This window comes from Hirundo rustica, chromosome 2 (assembly GCF_015227805.2).
Source record: "Hirundo rustica isolate bHirRus1 chromosome 2, bHirRus1.pri.v3, whole genome shotgun sequence".
NCBI lineage: Eukaryota > Metazoa > Chordata > Aves > Passeriformes > Hirundinidae > Hirundo > Hirundo rustica.
This window is the reverse complement of record NC_053451.1, coordinates 15,587,918-15,609,099: the sequence shown is the minus strand read 5'-3', so window position 1 is coordinate 15,609,099 and position 21,182 is coordinate 15,587,918. Positions and strand designations below refer to the sequence as shown.

At 39.6% G+C, this 21,182-nt stretch overlaps 1 protein-coding gene across 8 annotated transcripts in view; it reads left to right on the top strand.

Annotated features, from left to right (window-relative positions):
• APP (amyloid beta precursor protein) overlaps positions 1–21,182 on the top strand; it is a 211,836-nt gene that overhangs the window by 32,706 nt on the left and 157,948 nt on the right. The gene's annotated exons all lie outside the window — the stretch shown is intronic.

The window sequence follows — 21,182 nt, the reverse complement described above, 5'->3', positions numbered from 1 at the left end:
CCCAGCCTCTGCAGTGGCCCTGACACTTCGTGCTATTAGGACTTCTAAAAATGACTGCTTAATTTTTCTAATAAAAGATAATAAGGGAGCAGGAAAGACATCCCTGTGGGGGATCTCACTGTAGGAGCATTTTTAGGTCTGTCCACCTTACATCTCTGACCCAGATTTTCGGCATACTTTGGTAATCCTCAAACTCAGAAAATATGATTTAAACTCTTGCATATCTTTAATTCAGTCTCCTCTTCAGTGGGAGTGATGGCTTTTCAATGGTGTTATTTGGACATCTAACGAAGTCTCTTATGTTTCCCTCAATGCAAAAGTACTTGGCCAGTGACCTGAACGGTCTTGAACCTAGAAAAGAAACGTCATGATGATTTTGACCTTCCCTTGTAGCTCTGTGTGAAAACGCCTTTGTATTGCTGTGCTGTACCTTGTTATTTCATGCAAGCCCTAATGCAGGAGATAAATCAGTTTTTAGTGCTTCAGGCTAGTTGTATAATCATTCATGTCTGTTGTGTTTCACTGCAATGGATTTATAGGATTTGTTTATTCAGGCTAATTGCACTTGATGGATTCTAATAAAAAGTTTTCAATCACAAATGGGTAGATAGTTAATTTCTCAGAAAATTCCCTGAGCTAGAAATGGAATGTATTATCTGTGTGAGGAAGAGAATTTTGAGAGTCCTGTGAGAAAAGGATGAAAGGTCTGATGACATGACCACCCTGAAACCTTGCAAGCACTAGAAAAATATATTTTCAATCCCTTACTTGTTTGAAAAGGCTATAAACCGATGGCTTGACATTTAAAACAAATCTGCATTTAATTTATTATTCTCTGTAATGTGGGAAGAGGTGAGGTACATGTTGTAGACTCTAAACTTGTCAGGCAAACATATTCTGAAGATTTATCGGCATGGTGAAAAGCATAGGTATGGAATCTAATTCACTGTGAATGTGGAAGAAAAAATGTGTTTTTCCTGTTAAAAGCTGAGAAATTGTTGCAGAAGTACTAAAATTCTTTCAGTAGTTTGCATTTGTAAATGAATAAGATTAACGGATGTTTGCCAGTCAGGGATGGTTAGAGGAAGAAAAATGCCTTTGTGACAATTTACTCTTTGGGAGCCTGGGATGAGCTCCTTGTTGGTATAGATTTGATACTTATTTTCTACTCTATGTAGCAAAAGAAATTAATGTATATCTGAAACTAAGTATGTGTGCTTCTGATGATACTTTGTTACCTTGAAACAACTTCAGCTGTCCTCGTGGTTCTAAAATGCAAGTGAAAACAGTGCTGGTGTTAATAGATGGTATTTGCTATTACGTTAACAGAAGGTGGAACCACATAGTGTACACTCGCTGACTGCAGACGGTGAGGATGAAAGAACATGTGGTCCTGTCAGCAAAAGGGAGAACTCTGTTGCCAGATGGAATGACTTGAGGAACTCTTAAAAATCCTCAGTTTTCAAAATACTGTGGTTGTGGGTGATTTGCTGATATGGAAGTATACCATTAGTAAAGTCCCCTTGGTATGTGTGTACATACTGTGAATGTAATACTAAGAATTGCTTTATTTTAAGTAAATCCTCAGTTTGGGGTCCTGCATTTTGTGAAGTGCCTCCCACTGCCAACTGAGTGTGATGAGGAACACTTATCTTGGCTAAGCCTGGGCTGGGCACAAGTAAGGGAACTGCCGTGTCTTCTCTTGAGGGTTTCCAGAGCCTCTGGAGTGGAACACTGTGGTCCTGCTGCTGTGCTGTTTTAAGCTGAACCCTCTTGACATCTTGGCAGATGGGAGCTGTGACCATGTTCCTGAGCTTGTGGACAGGAAAGGAGAAGGTGGGAGGGAAGGCTGCTTGCTTATAGCTCACTGAGAAATCTGTCTCTTGGAAGGTGGTTGTTGCCAGCTGGAAGGAGAAGGATTGTAAGCTCCGGTGCAGATTTCTGATCTTTTCACCTGTCTTGAGTTGAAAGCACTAAGTAATTCTTGGTGTCGTTCTGTTTTGAAGGTAGTGCTTGAGATCATCTCAAGGCTCATATGAAGATGGAGTCTTCCCTACTTGGACTTTTCAGCTCTGTGGTATATTTTCAGGTCATCTTTTTACTATTTTTTTACTTTTGCTGCATCATGCTCAAGGAATCCTGTCAAAGTTACTGTGGCTGCTGAGCATGACTGCCGCTGCTTTCAGCAGCAGAACAGGGTTGTATATGGAAGGAGAATGTGAAGGGAGTCTTCTGAAGATGGGAATAGGAAGGCAAGTGTAGGTTGCCTTGGATTATTTTAGCTAGTACATGGAATGAGAGCAAGGTATTAAGGTATACTGATGTCAGCTGTATTTGGTACTGTTTTCTGTGGTACCATTTCTTTCAATCTCTCAGCACAAGTGAAATGAAGCCTAGTTGTGTAAGACATCTTGGGTTTAAAGTTTTCTTGCCCTGAGTGTGAAAATGAATGTGTGTAACTTTCAGAGAGCATATTCTTTTAGAAGAGGAAGAAACCTCCATAGAAGAGGCATTGTTGCAACTTGGGGCTACTTTTGCCAATGTGGATTGGAAGTACTCCTTAATATCTGCAGATATATCTGTTTGGAGAATTGGAGGAGAAACAAACTGTAGAGTTGCTGCTCTGTGGTGTCTGGATTGTGGGCAGCTCGTGTAGAGTTTGTGCTCTACATTTAGTACTCTGGTCAAATTCCGTCAGGGGTCAGGCATCCTGGCTTATAGTCCTTGGATGTTGCATCAAGTGAAATAAAATACGTGTTATTTCTGCTTTCACTGCACACTGTGACCTAGCTAGTCTTAAATAAAAGTTGACCACCATTTGTCATGGTTGAACAAAAGTCTCGTTTTCAGTTTGGAGGATGGGGTGGTTCCCTGTGGAGACTTGGTAGAGCCAATCAACTAGCAAGTTTTGAAGAGCTAATTAGCTAGCTAGGTTTGAAGATTGACACCTGGTCAAACCACTCAAAAGAGTTGAACACGCCCGTGTAGAAAAGCACATTTAAAAACAAACAAAGCCCAGGAAAATTCTCTGATTTCCGGCCTTTGAAGAGGTAAACTGGCTTACCCAGCACCATGTGGCCAGGGCAGCCGCCACGCAGCCCGGCTGAGATTTTCTGCTCCCAGAGGGGTGGTAAGCAAGCTGCTGAGCCCCTCACTGGGGAATCTGCTGGGGAACCCCTTGCCCCTCAGAGAGTCTGCGTCCCCTTTCCTGGCAGAGCCTACTGGTCCCTTTTTTCAGCAGTGCCGCTGGGCTGTTCTGGCCAGAGGCAATATTGGCTCCAAGAGTAACCATGCGGCAGGGACCACTGAGACAGCGCCACATGGCCGCGGGTATCCTGTCGTGACTCGCAATGGACTGTACTTGCTTAGCCACTTTAGCTAGCTGTGCTGCAGACTGAAGGACAAAAGCAGCAGCAGCAGTTTTTTGTTTTTCCCCCATGCCCCACATGAAGGAAAAGTATGAGGTAGTGGTGGCAGCCAGAGCGGCTTGCGTAGTACCAGTGGGGACCACACGATTGGCTGCAAAAGACACAGCAGTTCCTCGGTTGCCGAGCCTGGACAAAATCAACCTTTTAAAGCTGCAGAACTCTATAAAAACTGTTTCAATTGATAAAGCTTGAGAACAAATGAACCTACAAGCACCAATTCTCTCCTGAATCAGAAAAAAGAAAGGGTGAAGGCATGTAGAAATAACAATATGACACTCGGAAGTCAGCGAAGAAGGAGTCAAATTCTGGATGGGAGGGGATTGAGGAGATGCCTTAGTCTTAGGCTGAAATTCTTTTTGTAGGGCTATGGTGAAGATATATTTGATATATCAGACTCTTGTTTTTTCCCTGGAATTCAAGGAAATGCATTAGGGAGATGCAGTGTTTTAACACAACTGTGAGCCAAGGCACCAATATTGAAGCAAGTAAATGTTGCTATAATCCAAATGGAAACTTGAACAAAAAGAGGTGAGAGAGATGAGAAGCCTTGCCCCAGGGATAGTAATAAAAACCGCCTCTGTTCCCAGAGATAGATGGAGAAAGCTTTTGTTTTATGCTAGAACAGCTCATCCTTAAAATAGCACCCCACAAAGTTGTCATGGCCCATAAAAGCAGCTGTGGGAAAGCTGCAACGTATGAGAGAGACTTTCATGCTGCAAACAGATTTTTCCTTTCCCAGGTGGCTGATTCACTGTGACATTAAAGCCACAAGAGAACGTTTCTTGTAGAAAAGCCTGCATAGCATGGCAAGAGAGACTCCTCTCCCTAAGAGAACTGAGAAAGACATTCTAGAGGTGATAAACTGAGTAAAAATCCCAGGTTTTGTCTCTTTATGTTCTCAGTAGGGAAGAAAAGAAGGTGTGGGAGGAGGAAAAGTGTTCTAAATATTTATTCTAAATTTCTTACTAATTTTCTTTTAATTTTGTTAATAGAGTTTTCTTTATACCCTTTAAAGTTTGAGCCTTCTTTGCCCTCCTCCTAACCCTTATCTCGCAGCAGAAAATGAGTAAATAATTCTAGTAAGTGCCTGGCAATTTAACCAGTGCTAGACCCACTACATAACTAATGAATTAGCCAAAAAAAAAAAAAAAAAAAAAAAAAAAAAAAAAAAAAAAAAAAAAAAAAAAAAAAATTTTGGCAAACCCAAACTGCTACATCATTGTTTCTCTATTAGTGTATGGAAATAAGGCTTCCTTGTACTCCCTGCACAAGGCATCATTAGTGTGCAGTGGGATTTTCTGAAATAGAGCACTAGGCTCAGTAGCCAGATAAAATTTTTTCCCTTCCATTGTTGCAGCATGTGTGACATCTTTCATGGTCTAACTCATTCTTATTACATCTCAATAAAGCAACAAGCAGGAGGTGGAAGAGCGTAGTATTGTTTTCGCTTTTGTCATGATGGCTTATCAGGATGCTCTAGCTGATGACTGTCAAAAGCAAGAAGATGTTTTAATCTTCCAGATTATTTATTTAAAAGAAAAATGAAAAAAGTCCCCAAAATAAGTCACTGAAGGACTTATGTGTTCTAAACAGCACAAATACAATGGAGTTATTTAAGACAAAAAATGCTTACTTTCCAATTATGTGGTTCCAACGTGATTAAAAATCCTGGAGGGTTTCTTACCCTCCTTAGCAAAGCATTAATGCTTTGGGATTTTTTAATGCTTAATGATCTGTGGTGATATTAGTCTACTTACTGGTAAGGGGCACTCCATCTTTATTATGTCATCTTTTTTGGATTAGTTCTCTTGGATCTGGCTATAACAATTAACAGTGGATAATCTATCTTCATCATTTGAGGGATCTGAATGTTGCCTCCAAGTTCATCTTAGTCTCCTTCATGGAAATCTATTAAATTCAATTAATATGAATTTGAAATACAGTCTTTAAGGATGCTGCGTTTGAATGCAGTACTTCTCATGAGTCTTCAGATGTGTGTGAGCATGTCTATTCTGCTATCGCTGTTGTCAAGACGGAGAGCAGCTGCTGTTAGTGGGTGGACCTGGAAGAGAGAGAACTCTGAGGCCTTAGTATAGTTGAAAAAAACAGAGACTCATACTCTGAATTTTTGGCTCCTGGTTCACCTCTTCAATCAGTTGCTTTCTTTATCATTGTCTGAATGAGAGATGTTTGTGTAAGATTCTGGCAACCACAGTAACAGCATGTCTTCCCATAGAAGAGGAAGAGTTGTCAAGCACAGTTGCTCTTGTGTTTCAGTGTTTTGCATAACTAAACTTGCATGTGCTACCTATTTCTTTGTTATTAGAAAATTACTGTAAGAGTACCACACTGGAAGAAAGTTCTTGGATTGACAGATTCTAGTTTCCCTAGCTCCTAGACTTAACTAATAGTTGGAGTATTCCATAGCACTCGATAAGATCAGAAATCCAGAACTTACGGTGGGAGTATACCTTCTAATTAGAAAGTGAGAACATATACCCTGCTATTTGGTTAGCATTCCAAATATTGAGATCAGTAAAGCTTTTGGTAAAGAACATCTGCAGAATAATTCAGATAAAGTCTTTGTCCTTAAAGAGAGCAGTTGCTGTAAGATACCAGAGGTAGGGTTTAAAAATTTAAATATATATATTGAAAAAATTAGTGTGCTTCTGTAGGGTGGCCTTCATATATTGGGAGGAGTGGTCTGAACAATTTTTTTTTTGTCTTGTCCCATATTGCTTCCTGCATATTAGTTGCTTTTTTCCCTCTTGTTTTCTTGAATCTCTTGAATAATAGACTTTGGAAAGTCATAGGCTTAACATAACTGTCTTCCTGATTATAGTGTCATTAGAGATGTATTTTATTTGAGGCTGACTGAATTTCTGCATGTCCAATTTTGGGTGGTTTTGCTAAGCTTTTTAAACTGAAGAGTTGCATTCTATAGAATAACTGGTTTGTGTGGTCAAACCTGTAACTTTTAGTTTGTTATTTCTAGTGAAGTTGAGATTCCTGGCTTACATAATGTTTTTGTTTGTCAATCATGATTGTGCAGAGGGTTATGTAATGTACCTGGTGTGTGATCCCTGCTGATGGGAGATTTGGTGCTGGGGCCCATCATGTGCTACTGTTGCCCAGTCTGCTGAATGACGCTGCTTGGTTGTTTCTGAGGGCTTCACTGTCTCTTCATTTGCTTGGTTTCTTTCCTTACTCTTGTTTGTTGTTCACAGGTTCTGAAAAGGAAAAGGTTCCTGTTTTGAGCACAATCATATGAAGGTCATGTACAGTAGCATTTAAACAGCAAAAGAACGTGCAAAATGCAAACTGTAGAGTTGAAACCTGAAATGTGCTCAATTAAGAGAATGAAAGAATATTTTTATTCTTCCCCAAAATGAGGAATCCTCTGCTTTTTTTCTACTAAGTACTTCTGAAGGTCTTTTTCTTTATTACTTAATTTTTTATTGTTGGTATTTTATGTGTGCAATAATGATGGTCTTGACTTTGGTCTGGTGGATGAAACAGATAAGCTGTCTCTGTCTCCTAGAGGCATAAAGCAAAGAGATGGAGAAATGGCTTCACCTTGGAGACCATGGGAGTGGGGCATAGCATCAGAGGTTGAAAGCCAGACTTTATTTTGAATGTACTATATGATTATTATGAAAAAACCTCATGGACATGGAGTAGCTGCTCAAAACCCAGCAACTGGGTGCACAGAGATATGAAAATAGCTTGTATCTAGTGGGATAGTGAAGTTTGGGTGGCGTGTTCTTTGCTTTTTTGTTTGTTTTTTTTTTTTTAGGAATGGGTGATTCAAGTACCCTAAAAACAGATACAGGGCAGGGTCTGTTTCAGCATGGGGTGTCTAGTAATGCTATATTAATTCCCTCTTCACAGTTCTGTTGTGGAGAGATAAAACTAATAGATTTTTATAGAGGAAGGATTGAAGAACTGTACCTTCAACTCAAAATGAATCAAGTCTGTCAACCATCTGTTTGACTCTGTCGACTTTTGTATATGCCTTGAAAGCAATCCAGGTAATGTGTTATGTTGTTTAATCCTGCTGTTGACAGATTAGTTCCTTCTGGCTTGCTTATAGTGGTGCTTTTGTGTGCCAAAAAAGGTTTGTCTAATTAGAGATGTGTTGGCATCTTGGATAGCATAAATATTTCAGGAATGATCTTCTGAGCATGTTCTTCCTTGTAGCAGTTAGCAAGTCCTCATCATGCCAAACACTTGGTGGTTTGTCGCTGTAGGACATGAAAGAAAGATGAGAAACTCCAAATATTTCATAAGGTAAAGAGTATAGAAAAAAGGCTTTATTGTCTAATTCTTACTACCTTTTATAAGGTGTTCCGATACAGATTTAACATGATTGGTGAATAGGAATGACCTCTCTCTAATCCCATTGGTGAAACTAGAGAAACAGCAAAACACACCTGGAGAAAGATTGTTTTGAGAAAGTATAGTTGTTTGCCAAGATTGTTTTGAGAAGAAACTCTCTTGAGAAATTTTTCCTTGGGAAAAAGTTAGCAGCTGCTAGCAGGCTAAAATCTCTCAGACGCAGAAATGTCAGGCCCACAGTGGTTAAAGTCAGCAAATGCCAGAAATATTTTGTTAATTCATCTTCACTTTGTTTGTGGAATGAAATTGGGAAATTGTTATTTTTTAATATAATAATAATAATAGTTGTAGTAACGCATAGTAATGCAACTAGTCAGACAGCTTGCAGAGCAGACTGAGTCACAGAGTTGGCACTTGAGCAGAGAATAGTTCTACATCAAAGGAAGATGAGAGAGACCTCTGGCATGCATGTGAGTTGCAGTCATAGTGAAAAATAGCTGAAACATGTTAAAACTGGTGAATTACATCAGACTTCTCACATGGCTTTATTCAGATGTTTGTGGCTCAGACTAATGGCAGCAGAGGATGATTCCGTTCTGCATCATTTGGAGAATAAGTCATGTAGTCCATGGAAGAGTTGCTTTAGCAGTATAGATGGTGCCTCTGTATCAAGGGCAGATAAAGAACTGTATGCAGCTAATAATGAGAATAAAATAGCCATCTCAGAGCTTCCTTTGAAATCCAGTTGATGCAGGGTGGAGGTCCTGTTTCACAAGGAAAATTACAGCTCTTCTGTCTGTGGTGAATTTTGCTCAGGTAGAGAAAGCTTTGTTCAGATTGGAACACAGGAAACATCCTCTGAGCAGGTTGGTTTCAGCTTCCATTCTTTCTTGGAGAAGCTTAAAAATGCATTGTATAATTGCTGCACTGCAGTAATAATTCTGTAGATTTAGAGTAATTAGTCCAGTCATCTAGTGTTGTCTTTCTGCAGTAGGAAAACTATGTAAGTCCACAGGATTTTCCATATCTGAAAAATCTAGTATCTCTTTTTCAAGGAAGTTTGTTTCAGGAAAACTCATGTGCCTTGTATAATTTAACTCACTCTGTCTAATTACTCTCTTGTCAAAAGTATAGGATGTTAGTACTGTGTAATAAATCAGTCACACAAGAGTCATACTTAGAAGCGTAAGTCCAGTGTTGTGATTTTTGTACGTCTTTTTAATTGTTGTTATTATTAGTGTTTATTTATTCAGAAAGTTTCAAGTCCAGTTACTTAAATGGAGAACTTTGAAATCATATTGTCATCTGTACTGTAAGCAAATTTTGCTGATTTGCCCACAGGGATCTAAAAAGTTTAAGAGTGCCAAAGAGGTAATTTTAATACTTAATTTACTTTCTTCCTGTTTTCCTCCTTCAAAATGCTTCTAAACATCCTTCTAGAACTTGTGCTAAAGCACATGGAAGACAGGGAGGTGATTCAAGACAGCAGCATGGCTTCACCAAGTGCAAGTCCTGCCTGACCAACCCAGTGGCCTTCTATGATATAATTACTACATCAGTGGATGAGGGAAAGGTTACAGATGTAATTTATCTAAACTTCTGTAAAGCCTTTGACTCGCTTCCCCACAGTGTCCTTCTCTCTAAATAGGAGAGACCTATTCAATCAGTGGACTGGTAGATGGGTAAGAAAGAGATAGGATAGTCACATACAGAGGTTGGTGGTCAATCACTGAGAGTTCCGATGGACATCAGTGATCAGTGGGTGTCCCTCAGGGATCTGTATTGGGATGGGTGATATTTAGTATTGTCATTAATCTCATAGAGTGATTGAGTGCACCCTCAGCAAATTTGTTGGTAACACTAAGTTGAGTGGTGCTGTTTCCTAACCTGGAGGTGGAGTGTCATCCAGAGGGACCCAGATGAGCTTGAGAAATAACCCATGGGAATCTCATGAGGAATCTGGATTTCCCAGAGGACAAGAGCTACCAGGGCTTTCTATGGGATCACTGCTTCAACAAGACCACTTCACCTGGACTGCTGCTACCACCACAGGGTATCAGGTTGTATTCTGGCTCTGTCAGTGATCTTTTGTACGACTGCATTTATTATATTTTATTTTGCCTTTTTTTTTCTGACTTGAAGTCTCTTGCTGGTTTTGCTTTCAAACCAGCACATATTTTTGGTGCCAAATATACCTATATAACCCAGTGGGTAAGGCTGCCTGTGCTGTCCCAAATCCCAGATTATATCCAGGTGGGAATGCTTGGCTCCTCCCCTGGGCGGAGCATCTCACAATGGGCTGATATCATTCTATGAGTCTTGCAATGGGTCCTTGATTGCCTATTAAACAGAGATAGCTCCTGGAGGGAGTTATCTATGAGTCATGCAGGAAGGCATTGATGGGCCATTAACAGAAGATAGTCTGGTGAGAGGGGGCAAGAGTAACACTGCCCAGCCTAGTTTCAACAGCTCATGTAGATGATGATAGAATACATACTTTGGGCACATCTTATATTGTAACCTAGGACAAGTTCCTGCAGGAGTGTGGTACCACTTGGAAATGATATGCATGCCTTGTTAACTGGACATTCTTCCACCACTAAACTGGGGCTTTTTGTGTTAGTGACTCCAATTATAAGGGTGAAATACAAATTATGCTGTGGACCCCAGTGCCACCTTGCTTTATACCTGCAGGTCAGCATTTAGCACAACTTGTTCCATTTTCCAACAAAAGCCCTGTTGTAAGGGTAAACGTGGCATGGGTGACTTCGGCAGCACAGGCCAGCAGCAGATTTTTTGGACAAGTTCTATCACAATGGCTCAGCCAACCCTGCTATGCAGCATAGATGGCAGAAAATTTAAAGGGCTCGATACCGGAGTTGAGATCTCCGTCACTGAAAGCAGTGAATGGCCGAATGATTGGCCCATGATTAACCCCACGTCGACCCTAATTGCGGTGGGAGGAATATTGCACCCTAGACAGAGCACTGACCTCCAGCTTGTTCTTGGCCCTGATGGCAAACCCTGATGGATTGCACCATTTATTGCTGCCATACCATGTATATTATGGGGAAGGGATAATTTAGGGCAGTTTGGAGATGCCATATGGATAGATCCAGCTTCACCAAAGGATCTTTATCATAGGGGCCATTCTGAACTCTGTTTGGCAAACTGATGTCACTCATATTCCAGAATCTGGTAATTTGAAACATGTTCATGTAACTGTTGACACTTAATCTCATTTTTTGCTGGCAACTGCTCACACTTAAGAGAAGGCCCTGATGTCACTCAGCACTGGTTCACCTACTTTGCCACTTTAGGCCTTCTGGACACTATTAAAATGTACAGTTGGCCTGCTTACACTTCTGAATGGACTTGGCAATTCTTACAACAGTGGGGTGTCTCCTACAACACAGGTATTCCCTGCTCTTCCCACTGAGCAGGCTTTTGCTGAACATGTCCCCTGGACATTGAAAACCATGCTTGAAAAACAAAAGAAGGGGGAGTTGGGATGCCCATATGACGGGTTAGCAAAAGCCTTGCATACTTTTAGTTTTTTAAATTGAGATGAGGTTGACCAAACAGCATTTGAACAGCAATATCCTTTTGATACGAAAGCTCATCCCAGATCTCTGGCGATGGTAAAGGACTTGTTAACAGGGCAGTAGAAAGTACCCTGATATCTGCTAACGTGAAGCAGATGTCTCCACAGGTCAACACGTGAAATGGGTTCCTTCATGGTGTAGGCAGCCATTTGTTTTGCGGTTCTGAATGGCGAAGGCACTGTGAATGTCTTAGCCCCTGAGATGGACGGAGGAAGTGTATGATGCTATGCATACTGATACCATGTGCATATTGTTCATGTCACAGGCATATGTTGGTGTTTTGGAAGAGTTGTTACTGGGTTACTCCCCCTCTTTCTTGCTTAGTCATATTACATCTGAAGAAGTGTCAGGAGCTGTTCAGGTTTTTCTAATCATGTATATATTTTTTGTAAGTTAGATGTTTTATTTCAAAAGTGGAATGTTTCCAATAATTCTGTTAGACAGCATGTCTTATGTCTTGTTGGCATGTAACTAAAGCACCATGAGAAGTATGTGCTACAAATGAGATTGGTAGGTGATGCCCTTCATCACTTGAGAATCACACCAAGCATGTTTTTCTTCATACTGTGCAATAAATTAGGCCAGACTTTAGTGCAACACTTGTATTGAGAATGTGCTTTCATTGTGTGATCACACAGTAATAATAGGAAATAAATTTGATTACTTAGAAGTGGGCAAATAGAAAAATCATAAAAGCATCAGCAATCTTAGGCAGCTGCAGCAACATGATGAAGATGATTGGTGGGGTTTATTTTCTTGGCTAGACGACCTTGTCTTTGGGGTATGGTTTAAATGTTTAGTAGTATATAGCATAGTTGTCTATGGTGTGTTTTTATTGATTAGACAAAGAAGGGGGAGATGTGGGAGATAAGAAAACGCTTATAGAATAAGGGCCTTTTTCACCATTGTTAAATCCTGTTCACTTCTGTTCACTCTTGCCCACCAGAAAGCACTCTGGGAAAGGTTCAGCTAACAGCGAGGCAAAAAACAATCTATGTAACCAGAGAACAAATTGTATAACTATCATGTGGTCACCTTGTGCTTGGGGCAGTGATTGGCTGGGGAGATGCATGGACACTGGGTGGTCAAGAAGGTAAGAGGACGTGTGAACAGTGACACCTGCAGTGGCGGGCAGCCAATACATTGTTTTGCTTCAGTTTAGAGCATAAAAAGGCCTGTTTTTTTGCAATAAATAATCTCTCTTTACAATTGCTAAAGGGGTCTCCATGTGTCTTTATTCCTCATTGCTGCATTGCATAATTTTCCTTTTCACATCCTTCCCAGGTGCACATGTAATGAAATAGGCTTAAAATATGATTTACACTACAAAAAAAAAGTGCTTTAACTTAAATGCAAACTAGAAGTTAGGACTTTTTAAAATATTTGCTCTCACCTTGTAGTTTTACTTCTGCAGCAATGAGTTTCACGGGTATGATAGCACCCCAGAAGTTATTACTGGGCTTGGAGTAGTTCCCTGGTCTGTTGCATTGCTGTGAAATGTGCTCCTATTTTTCTTGTACTTAATGTATTTATTTAAGGTAAGTGATAGTGGCTTTGAGTTTTGGAACAGAAAATACAGTGCTGGAATTAAACGGTTTACAGTGATTTATTTCAGTGCAAAACCTTGATTTGCCCTGTAAAACAGAGTCTTATTTTTGTTTTGGGGTAGTGACAGCCCTGCAGGTGCTGAAGTTTTAAATGCAGTATCATTAGCATTTCTGCATGTGTAGATGTACCAAAAGAAACCATAACACTTGTCATATTTATTGGTATTGTTAAACACTTACTTTGTCAAACTTGTACACTTGCTGAATATCATCTTTTTTTCTCCTATTTTTCCAAATGAGTTAAAGAATTAATTCTGACAGGATTTGTCTTTTTCTTGTTTACCCTACCGCTGTTAGTCAACACATATAGCCATGTAAATGACCAAAGACTGTTTCAAAAATCTAAATGAATAGTTTGGGAGCAAGATTATGATTATTACGATTATTTTTACTTTTATCTCCCTAATGCACTTTTTATTCAGCTTGTAAAATCTTGATGTTATACCTCTCCTTCTACCTACCCAGCCCCTATGTTAATGTTTAGTTTGTGCTGCACTAGATTTAATGGTTCCTGGAAGTCATTCCAGTCTTGGGTAATTTTGATCAATCTGCTTGTTGTAATTTTTCTTCCTGCCAAAATGGCAGTTTTTATAAAAAATTGTGACTAAACTGTGTGGAGGTACCTTCAGGCTGGGGACACCTGTTAGCAGTGAGGTTTTTAGTTACTGTCACATCGATTGGCTAACTTCATGGCCTGTAAATTTTGGTATGGACTCTTAAGGTAACTCCAGAGAAGATCTGGTTGGGTGAAGGTGTAGTCTCTGCTCTTCCCATTAATCTCCTGCCCTCAGTGGCACACATCATCACCCACAGTAAACTGCTGGCGCTCCTGGTCTGCTTGTGACCATGATGATGTAGAGGCTAGAATGGAATACGGTATTTCAGTTGGAAGGGAGCTGGGGTGGCCATCTAGTCCACCTGCGTGACTAAGTTACAGCCTGTTACCAAGGGCATTGCCCAGTTGCTGTTGACAGTCTTGGGGCATTGCCAACCTCTCCAGGAAGCCTGTTCCAGTGTTTTACTATCTTCTTGGTTCAAAAATGCTTCCCAGTGTCCAGTCTAAGCCTGGCACAGAGTTGAACCATTCTCATGCATCCCACCACTGGATCCCACAGAGAAGAGCTCAGCATTTCCCTCTCCACTTCCCTCCTCAGGAAGCTGTAGGGAGCAAGGGGGGTACCACTCTGCCTCCCTCCATCTGGTTACATAAGCCCAGAGTCCTCAGGTTTTCCTTTAAAGCCCTTTCATCAGCTTTATTTCTCTTCTCTGGGTGCATTCAAGCACCTTCACACCTTTTTAAGTTAAGATACTCAAATTGGAGGTTGTGGGAGTGTGACTTTTAGGGGGTTTATTTTGGAAGCAGACAGGTTGCTGTTTGTGGTAGGCAAGAAACTCCTGACACTGCCCTTACAGAGGAATGTGTTTTGTTATGTTCATGTAGCTGAGGCAAAGGTCTGCCTTCTCTGACTTGATGGGATACTCCCCTGTGATAATTCTTCACATTTATGACTGCATTCAGAGGTGTTGATTTTTGTTGCTAAATTTAAATTTTTAGTCACTCACAGGAGCATGGAAATGCGTGCAGGACGATGCTAGATGTATTCAGCACAGGAGCTAAGGCTCTGCTGCTCTTGTGGTTCACCTCATTGCTTCCTAGTGATTCCAGGGACCCCAGGGAGGGAAATCCCTTTGCTCCTGTGTGTGTTCACACACGCACATGCAGGTCAGCTGTTCATACAGATACTTCTGCTCAAGTTTTGTGACTATCTCTTGTATGCACTTGGTTGCTGGTTCACTCAGGTCTTGAGGGAGGTGCTGTCTCTCTCTCTCTCTCTCTCTCTCTCTCTCTCTCTCTCCCGGAGCCCCAGCTCTGTTTTTGCCTCAGCTTGAGAGAGAAACCACAGCTGGAAGGATTTTTCCCTCAGGGTCTTAAAGATCCCAGAGAGGCTGCAAACGTTTTCCTTTAGAGAGAGCAGGCGTTTGTTGATGGCAAAAGGAAAGAGTCTGCACTTGGTCCAGGTGGGGATCACTGCTTTATTAAGTCTTTCTCCTGTGGTTCTGCCCCCACAGGGTACGGAGCCCAGTCCAGTCCCCGTCCCAAGAGCCCAGAGAGATCTTTCCACGTGGTCTCCTTGCTTTTATCCAGGGGGAAGGGGCTAGAGGCAGGGACAAGCCCCTACCCAATCAGGGATAAGGTGGGAGTGGAACAGAGTTGGATTACATTCCAGTGTGGGAAGATGGGCAGGGAGAAGGAGCAGGGACAAACCTCGTGATACATTTTCCATGGGAACAGGGGGTACAGAAGAAACCATTACAAAACCCAATATAAAATGAAATACAATATAAACCCAAATAATGCACAACAACAGGGAGGGGAGTGCTCAATTCCATGTTGCTCCACAAGATAGCCTTGTGAACTCAGTGCTTAGTCCTGCCATATTTTTTGGTTTGGTTTTGATACTATATTTCAGGGTAAACAAATGCCTGGGGGGGGGGGGTTTGTGATGTTTTTCTCCAAGTACTTGGAGTGTGACCTGAGGGAAGAACTAAAATGAAGATGTATGGAATAAATAGAACCTATATCTCAGGACCTTGTGAAGACTGTGGGTGAGGAAAATGGTTTGCTGCCAGAAGATAGTTTTGAGAATATTATATTTTCCTCTGCAGGCTTGAAGGCAGACTTGCTTTTAACTTATTTGTGGAGCACTTGATCCTTGAGCTGCTGTGGAGATGTGGGTAGTGTGCTGTTGTGATGTGTTTTGGCATCATTGTTTATGAAGCAGACCAGGACAACAGTGCGCAGATATTCGCACTTGGGTTAAATAGGTTATAGTCAGGCCAAATAAACTTCTGTAGTTTTCCTGCAGCTTTTTGATGGAGTCTGTTTCCCAACCAAATTTTGGATGATGACTTTTTGTAAATTAGATATGGATGTTCATAGGGAGTTCTGCAGGTTAGGAAGGCGGTTCTTTCTGTGACTGTTTGTGAGAAACATTTGTCTTCCAGGGGAGGAGAAACTGTACTGAGCAATTTTACTGTAATCAGTAAAATGTTTTTCTGACCAATTTCTGTAGGCTGTTGACAACAGTAATTGCTGCTGCTGTTTCTATGTGAACATTGTACGATAAAACACTGTCTCTAAACTATTCGTGTTGATTTTTGACAATTTCTTACTCTTTTTCAGCTTTGAGGAGAAGTGAGGTGATGGAAAAATTTCCTTGGTTTTGACAAACAACCATCCTAAAGTTGTGAGGAGACAGCAGCAGCAATTACTGACTTTTTTTTTTTTTTTTTTAAATCCTGATTGCATTTTTAAGAAAGCAGTGCTTCTTATTGCAAATATACATGTGCAGGTTTTTTAACACAAATAGTTTTTAAAGCATTTGTGTTCTGTGAAGATCCTAACAAACCTAGGAGGAGAAATATTTTACGGCTTAAATAAAATGTCTAGAGCAGAGTGTAACAGATTACAGTCTGCCAAAGTTGATGGCTAACTGATGGGCAAGAAGCCATGGATTCATGTCTGGTGATATAAGCCTGTATTTGCATGTCATTTGCTCAGTTTGAGCTGCAGACTTCTAGAACTGAGCAGCAGTCTTCACTCGTAGGGTACAGCAGACCAGACAGTCCAGTGCAAAAAAAACCCCGCTCTTTCCACTGGGAATAACAAGTCTCTGTATCAAGTTTTGCCCACTGAATGTGTAAGGCAATTCATTCTATTTTTACCTCTGTTCTTTATAGGGAAAACAGTTAAGAGTGGCCCTACTTCAAAGGTAGAATTTCTTTTATTTTGTTAATAGTTTTGTTAATAGAGGAAGTAAACTGCTATGTATGCAAGCTGGTTAATGAGAAACCTCAGATTTCAACTCGAATATGGTATAAAAGTTTGGAGGAAGCACAGCCGTGGGTTGTAGGAGTGATGTGTTAGGATTGTATATGTGTAATTGGTCACATTATTTGAACCCCTGTTTTACTGTTGTTAAACCTTAAAACTGTAGGCACTGACTTGGTTTGGAGGTTTGAACTGCTGTTAGCATTAAAAATGAAAATCAGGGAGGGATTATTTTAGTCATCTCCTAAAATAAGGAGGACAGTTGTTCTTCAGCAAGTTGTAAATATGGAGGTTGTTTTTGAAAGTCCTCTGCTTGAAAGTAATTGCAAATGAAGTAATTATTGCAAATTAAATAAACTTCAAATGTTTAAAAGTGGCTTAAGGTTAGTATTTGCAGAAAAAGGTAATATAAATCACAGAAGTTGTCTTAGGGACTTCTGGGGAATGGCTTTTGATGTTTCAATGGTTAATAACCACACATAGAAGGTATGATGCTTATTTCCTTATTATTATGTATTTCTTAACTATAAGTTAATAGCAGAGCTATCAAAAGTGGTGTTACTTTGGATCATTGATGAAAAACCTCTTGAGGGTAAAACCTTGCAGCCTGTGTTTTCTGAATATTACCTACGTTGTGAAAAAAGCCGACACTTTTTGGTTAAATAGGGATTATGAAGTGTTACTAGCAATTATACTAATTGTTTTTGTAACTGCAGAAAGCAATGACAGAGAGAATGGAGACAGGGAGAGCTCTATACTTTCTGTCATACTGATAGTGTTTGACAGGAAAAGGCCTTTTGATACTATGATGGAATGACAGTGAGCTAAAAAAACTCCACACACTTTTGTTAATGTAAGGTATTCCTTCTTCCAGTTTTGCAATTAGATAAACTTCTTTCAGTCCTCTGTACTCTGCTATCAAAATGCTTTTTGATTGTCTCAGAAATGGTATAAATGGCATCCAGCATGCCATGTGGATGTGCATCTCTCCTCAAATAGATACAGCAAATTACAAGACCTGAAAGACAGGAAAGCAGAGGCATCTGTACTACCTTTTAGCATGGAAAGGAAACAGATTCCCTACATCTTAGTCTCCTAATGTTTACACGATTTCTTATTATATTACTATGTTGTATGTAATTCAACATTTTGACATGAAATAAATACTTGTAATGGCTCTTTTCTCTAAAAACAATCAGAAAAAAATACCATGAAACACCTACTTTTAAAGACAGGCTCCAGTCATTAAATTATGCCATTCAGGTGGCCTTGCTAAGACTGACCTTGTTCTGTCCTAAGTTGGCCAGTCTGAGGAGAAAACAGCTGAATTATGTCCCTCTTCTTTCTGTATCCAAAGCAGTTACATAACCAATGGGCTTCGTCGTACAGAGTTGTCTTCTGATTTCAGTGTTTAGTGTTGGTTGGATTTTCTTTTATTTAATATCTCCACCTGTGAGAGTATGCAAAATACTGAAACCCTATCCTTGAGAGGTATTTTGAATCTGTTTTCTTTAACACAATGTTTTAAGCACTTCATCATTTATCTGCTTATAAGAAGGAAATATATCAGAGGATCATGCAGGAAGATGCACTCAGCTGGACGTGAAATGAGTCTTGAAACTGGAAGACAGGCTTCTGATATGCTGGAATTCCTTAAGGGAGACCCTGTTGTCAGCATTGGGCTTTACCGCAGCCATGGAACCTTTCTTTCAGAACTTGTACCCTTACACTTCTAAAAATTAATAATTTTGTTTTCTGTATGAAAAGATGTCAGGCTATTGCTTGAATAACTTGTGGCATAGTAGACTAATGTAGAGATCAAAATAGCGTACCATCAATTAAGATAATTTTTCGGAGTCCTGTACATGCCATTTTTCAAATTTTTGTAGAAATCATAATGATTTCATTACAGAAGTCATATTACAGATGTCTGGTGGAAGTGATGAGTAGTGTTCTTACTTGGTCTTTGAAAACTAGATACACTAAGAAAACCTGAGCATAATATTTGAAGTTACCTTGAGATGCTGTGCTAATTGGTCTGTTATTTAATGATTTGCCAAGAGGCAGGAAAAAAAGCCATGCTGCTACTTCAAAGTCATATGGAAAGGAGAAAAAAATAATGTGTTTGCAATTCCATTGATATGCTTAGAGGTTTTGCTTTTGCAGAATACTAATAAAGTAAATAGTTGCTGTTAATGCAGTTTGTGTCCCATGAGTTATTCTTTGGGAGACTAGTCTGCCTGAGAGCTTTAGGGTTAGTCAAGGAGAGATTTGCCGCTACAGGTGTTGTTGTAACAAACTGGACTGTAGCTTTATATTTTTCAGCATTCCTTATATAGAAGCTGTTTATCAGTGTAGATTGGTGCTCTAGATTATTTAATTGCATTGTAATGCTGATATTTTTTTTCTTGTGAGGATATGAGTGTAAATGAATGAAACCATTGGTTATGAAGAAAACTTGAGTGATGCATAAAATTCATCACCAGCTCACATATTTTGCTGGATATACCCTTGATGTGACCAGCGATGAATTCATTCACATGTTTAAAATGTTATGATAGTATGTGTTGGACAAATCACTTATCACTGTGTAAGTTTTACTAATGTTTTAGTCTCCTGCTTTTTTTTTTTTTCCCCCCGAGTTTTTAATATTTGTAAGTGTATATCACAGAAAGTGATACATTTCCCCACCTTTCCCCAAAAATACTGCTGTTCAGTCCCCGTCGTGATCAAACCGCTGTTCAATGTTTCTTAAAATGAGTAATAGTTAATGAGATTTTACATTATCAGGAACTTGCACCATATAGAGATTCCTTGAAATTAGTTATCTCAGCTAAATTTTATCTTTTATTTTTGGCTTTTATTTTGGTTAAACTTGGCGGTGTTAGGTTTACTGTTAAGAATGAGTTGGACTCATTCTTAAAGTCTCATTCAACCTAAATGAATTTTTGATTCTATGATCTAAATACTTTAGTTTGGTTTTGATTTATGATTTTGAGTGAAAAGAAAATCTAAAATCTGCTGTAGTGGGACTACTGTGTGCTTTATTAATTTACTAAAGATCTACTAATTGGAGGAGCAGACTGGGAATATAGAGTTCTCATCTACTTATCACCTGTGGAATGACTCACTTCTATTTATATTGAATTTTTGATAGGGTTATGTTGTATGTATAAAGAAAAATAAAATCATTAGTTTGGAGGCTGTTTTGCAGATTGTTACAGATGTGTTGCATTTGAGTTGTTCTCCAAAGTTTCTGAAGGTATTAGAGGGAGTAAGCATGTGGTAGTTTTTCTGATCAAGGCAAGCCAAGACAAGGTGTCATCCCAGTTACTGGAAAATTCTATAATTTCCCTGCAGAACACCTGTGATAGTTGATTGTTAAATTGTACAGAATGTACTAGTCGCAAAAGAGAAGATAAATTGAGATAGTAAATCAAAATCTTGGCCAGTTGAGGTGTTCCTGTCTTTTTTTAATATTATTATTATTTTTCTATTTTTTGGAGCTGTATTGCAGTAACAAGTTAAAATCTTATGAAAACAGGAAAAGAAATGTTCTTGCTTTTCTCTTAAAAAAGCCCCAAACAAAACCTTGGTTTAATTTTGACATTTTCACTTTCAGTGCTAATCTAATGGATAGTTAGATGTTCCCTCCTGCAAGGTTTCTTAATGTGGAGTTTGGTTTTTTTTTTAATACTGTAGGCATACAAAATTCATTAAATCTTTTTTGAGTTTGTTTAAACAAAGAGTCAAACTAATATCCCAGGTTTGCATATGTCTCCTATCATATCTCCTATGATGCCAAAATTTTGGTGAATTTTTAAAATGTTTTTTATTTTCCTCTTGAGAAACCTTCTAGCTAAGAGATTAAAAATTAAAAATAGATATTTAAACTGAAATGAATACTCTGCTGCACCTTGAATATGATCAACTGATCTTTGGAGCAGGAGGGGCAGTGGAGAGGTGTAGACCTGTCTCTTGAGGTACCTAACCCAGAGAGGAGGTTTCTCTTTGTGTCACGTTCCTCGGATGTAAAACAAAAAAGCAAGTCCTTCCACCTTATACCTTCAGCGATTTGCTCTTGATTTGTCTTCAGTTCTGTGGTCCCGTGGGAGAGATTTAAACCTGTGCTGATGGTGAGTCTGGCTCTTTGCCCTAGCAGTACTTGCTTTGAATGTCATGGGCAGTGTCTATGATTCGGGAGGAGGAGCACCTTTCTTGAGCCTGGTATTTTAATGCTTGGGAAATGCTATTCTGTAGTTCTTGGTTGAGAGCAAAACCTTCAGCAGAGCCATTTTAATATCTCCCCAGCCCCTCTGCATTTTGAAGTTCAATCCAAGAAAAGCTTAGGTAGAAGCTGCTTTTAACCCGC